The sequence below is a fragment of the Arachis hypogaea genome, chromosome 4, assembly GCF_003086295.3.
Source record: "Arachis hypogaea cultivar Tifrunner chromosome 4, arahy.Tifrunner.gnm2.J5K5, whole genome shotgun sequence".
NCBI lineage: Eukaryota > Viridiplantae > Streptophyta > Magnoliopsida > Fabales > Fabaceae > Arachis > Arachis hypogaea.
Genome location: NC_092039.1, coordinates 57365260 through 57369796, shown reverse-complemented (window position 1 = coordinate 57369796; position 4537 = coordinate 57365260). Strand labels below are relative to the sequence as shown.

Here is a 4537-nt window from a genome sequence, read left to right as displayed (position 1 = left end):
ATCTTTTTCAAAAGCAATTTCTTTCCATTTTCTAAGATACTTACTATCAATTAATGATTTGATTCAACATTTTAAGTATGTTGCCTTTTCTGTTGAGAAAGGTTTAATGTTTGAATCATATCTTTTCTTGTTAGCCAAGTTTTTAATTGTCAAAATCAAATCTTTTTAAAATGTTTTTCAAATCATATCTTCTCAATCACATTTTTTTTAAAACCAATCATATTTTTTTAACCACATCTTTTTCAAAACAATTTTCAATCAAATCTTCTTGATTTCTAATTTCAAAATCTTTTTCAAAAATCATTTGATTTCTTTTCTACTTTCATTTTCGAAAATTAAGTAATGTTTTTCAAAAATGTTTTCAATTTTTTTTACTTAATTTTCGAAAATTACTTCCCTCCTTCTCACATCCTTCTATTTATGGACTAACACTATCCCCTAATGCAAAATTCGAACTCCATCTTCTTTGATAAGTTCGAATCTCTATACTGTGACATAGAGGATTCCACATTTTCTTGTTCTCTTCTCTTTCTTATGAGCAGGAGCAAAGACAAAGGCATTCTTGTTGAGGCTGATCCTGAACCTGAACGGACCTTGAAGAGAAAGCTCAGAGAAGCCAAAGCACAACTCTCTTTAGAGCACCTAACCGAATTCTTCAAAGAAGAAGAACACATGGCAGCCGAAAAAAACAACAATGCCAACAATGCAAGGAAGGTGCTGGGTGACTTTACTGCACCTACTCCCGACTTCTATGGGAGAAGCATCTCTATCCCTGCCATTGGAGCAAACAACTTTGAGCTTAAGCCTCAATTAGTTTCTCTAATGCAACAGAATTGCAAGTTCCATGGACTTCCATTGGAAGATCCTCATCAATTTTTAGCTGAATTCTTGCAAATCTGTGACACTGTTAAGACTAATGGGGTTGACCCTGAGGTCTACAGACTTATGCTATTCCCTTTTGCTGTAAGAGACAGAGCTAGAACATGGTTGGATTCTCAACCTAAAGAAAGCCTGGACTCTTGGGAAAAGCTAGTCAATGCCTTCTTGGCAAAGTTCTTTCCACCTCAAAAATTGAGTAAGCTTAGAGTGGAAGTCCAAACCTTCAGACAGAAGGAAGGAGAATCCCTCTATGAAGCCTGGGAAAGATACAAACAATTAATCAGAAAGTGTCCTTCTGATATGCTTTCTGAATGGAGCATCATAGGTATTTTCTATGATGGTCTCTCTGAACTGTCCAAGATGTCTTTGGATAGCTCTTCTGGAGGATCTCTTCATCTGAAGAAGACGCCTACTGAGGCTCAAGAACTGATTGAAATGGTTGCAAATAACCAATTCATGTACACTTCTGAAAGAAATCCTGTGAACAATGGGACTAGTCAGAAGAAAAGAGTTCTTGAGATTGACACTCTGAATGCCATATTGGCTCAGAACAAAATATTGACTCAATAAGTCAATATGATTTCTCAAAGTCTGTCTGGAATGCAAAATGCACCAAGCAGTACTAAGGAAGCTTCATCTGAGGAAGAAGCTTATGATCCTGAGAACCCTTCAATGGAAGAGGTGAATTACATGGGAGAACCCTATGGAAACACCTACAATCCTTCATGGAGGAATCATCCAAATCTTTCATGGAAGGATCAACAGAGACCTCAACAAGGTTTCAATAACAATAATGGTGGAAGAAACAGGTTCAGCAATAGCAAGCCTTTTCCATCATCTTCTCAGCAACAGACAGAGAGTTCTAAGCAGAATAACTCTGACTTAGCAACCATGGTCTCTGATCTAATCAAAACCACTCAAAGTTTCATGACTGAAACAAGGTCCTCCATTAGAAATTTGGAAGGACAAGTGGGCCAGCTGAGCAAGAAAATTACTGAACTCCCTCCTAGTACTCTCCCAAGCAACACAGAAGAAAATCCAAAAGGAGAGTGCAAGGCCATCAACATGGCCGAATTTTGGGAAGGAGAAGAGGCAGTGAACGCCACTGAGGACGGCCTCAATGGACGTCCACTGGCCTCCACTGAGTTCCCCAATGAGGAACCATGGGAATCTGAGGCTCAAACTGAGACCATAGAGATTCCATTGGACTTACTTCTGCCATTCATGAGCTCTGATGAGTATTCTTCCTCTGAAGAGGATGAGTATGTCACTAAGGAGCAAGTTGCTAAATACCTTGGAGCAATCATGAAGCTGAATGACAAGTTATTTGGAAATGAGACTTGGGAGGATGAACCTCCTTTGCTCACCAAAGAACTGGATGACTTGTCTAGGCAGAAATTGCCTCAAAAGAGACAGGATCCTGGGAAGTTTTCAATACCTTGTACCATAGGCACCATGACCTTCAAAAAGGCCTTGTGTGACTTAGGGTCAAGTATAAACCTCATGCCTCTCTCTGTAATGGAGAAGCTAGGGATCTTTGAGGTGTAAGCTGCAAAAATCTCACTAGAGATGGCAGACAATTCAAGAAAACAAGCCCATGGACTTGTAGAGGATGTTCTGGTTAAAGTTGAAGACCATTACATCCCTACTGATTTCATAGTCCTAGAGACTGGGAAGTGCATGGATGAATCCATCATCCTTGGCAGACCCTTCCTAGCCACAGCAAAGGCTGTGATTGATGTTGATAGAGGAGAGTTGATCATTCAAGTGAATGAAGAATCCTTGGTGTTTAAGGCTCAAGGATATCCCTCTGTCATCATGGAGAGGAAGCATGAAGAGCTTCTCTCAAAATAGAGCCAAACAGAGCCCCCACAGTCAAACTCTAAGTTTGGTGTTGGGAGGCCACAACCAAACTCTAAGTTTGGTGTTGAACCCCCACATTCAAACTCTAAGTTTGGTGTTGAGAGGTTCCAATACGGCCCTGAGAATCTGTAAGGCTCCATGAGAGTCCTCTGTCAAGCTAATGACAATAAAGAAGCGCTTGTTGGGAGGCAACCCAATGTTTTATAATTAACTATTTTCTTTTGTTATTTTATGTTTTTTGTAGGTTGATGATCATGAGAAGTCACAAAATTAATGAGAAAAGCAAAAACAGAATGAAAAACAGCACACCCTGGAGGACGCACCCACTGGCGTTTAAATGCCAGTGAGGTTAGCTGTTGGGCGTTTAACGCCCAGTCTGGCACCATTCTGGGCGTTTAACGCCAGAAAGGGGCACCAGACTGGCGTTAAACGCCAGAAATGGGCAAGAAGCTGGCGTTAAACGCCAGAAATGGGCACCAGCCCGGCGTTTAACGCCTGAAATGGCTCAAAACGTGATTTTGAATGCCATTTGGTGCAGGGATGACTTTTCCTTGACATCTCAGGATCTGTGGACCCCACAGGATCCCCACCTACCCTACCACTCTCTCTCTTCTTCACCCATTCACCAATCACCTCAATACCTCTTCCCCAAAAACCCTTCACCTATCAAATCCTATCTTTCTCTTCACCACTTTCCCACCCAAACCCACCCTCAAATGGCCAAACATCCCTCTACCCCTCTCCTATATAAACCCTCCTTCACTCCTTCATTTTCACACACCTTAAACACCATTTCTCTTCCCTTTTGCCGTATACAAAGCCATTCCCTTTCTCCTCATTTCTTCTTTTTCTACTCTCTTCTTTCTTCTTTTGCTCGAGGACGAGCAAACATTTTAAGTTTGGTGTGGTAAAAGCATTGCTTTTTGTTTTTCCATAACCATTTATGGCATCCAAGGCCGGAGAAATCTCTAGAAAGAGGAAAGGGAAGGCAAAAGCTTCCACCTCCGAGTCATGGGAGATGGAGAGATTCATCTCAAGGGTGCATCAAGACCATTTCTATGAAGTTGTGGCCTTGAAGAAGGTGATCCCCGAGGTCCCTTTTTCACTCAAAAAGGGTGAATATCCGGAGATCCGACATGAGATCCGAAGAAGAGGTTGGGAAGTTCTTACCAACCCCATTCAACAAATCGGAATCTTGATGGTTCAAGAGTTTTATGCCAATGCATGGATCACCAAGAACCATGACCAAAGTGTGAACCCGAATCCAAAGAATTATCTTACTATGGTTCGGGGGAAATACTTGGATTTTAGTCCGGAAAGTGTGAGGGTGGCGTTCAACTTGCCTATGATGCAAGGAGATGAACATCCTTACACTAGAAGGGTCAACTTTGATCAAAGGTTGGACCAAGTCCTCACAGTCATATGTGAAGAGGGCGCCCAATGGAAGAGAGATTCAAGAGGAAAGCCGGTTCAATTGAGAAGGCATGACCTCAAGCCCGTGGCTAGAGGATGGTTGGAGTTTATACAACGCTCAATCATTCCCACTAGCAACCGGTCCGAAGTTACCATAGACCGGGCTATCATGATCCATAGCATCATGATTGGAGAAGAAATAGAAGTTCATGAGGTTATAGCCCAAGAACTCTATAAGGTGGCGGACAAGTCCTCTACCTTGGCAAGGTTAGCCTTTCCTCATCTCATTTGTCACCTCTGTTATTCAGTTGGAGTTGACATAGAGGGAGACACCCCCATTGAGGAGGACAAGCCCATCACTAAGAAGAGGATGGAGCACACA

General features: G+C 41.9%; 1 non-coding gene across 1 annotated transcript; it reads right to left on the bottom strand.

Moving 5' to 3' along the window:
- Window positions 1-1077: 1077 nt before the first annotated feature.
- Window positions 1078-1185, bottom strand: LOC112799481 (small nucleolar RNA R71). The gene has a single exon (XR_003201060.1). It is a non-coding gene; the product is annotated as a small nucleolar RNA R71 (small nucleolar RNA).
- Between the last annotated feature and the right edge of the window lie 3352 nt (window positions 1186-4537).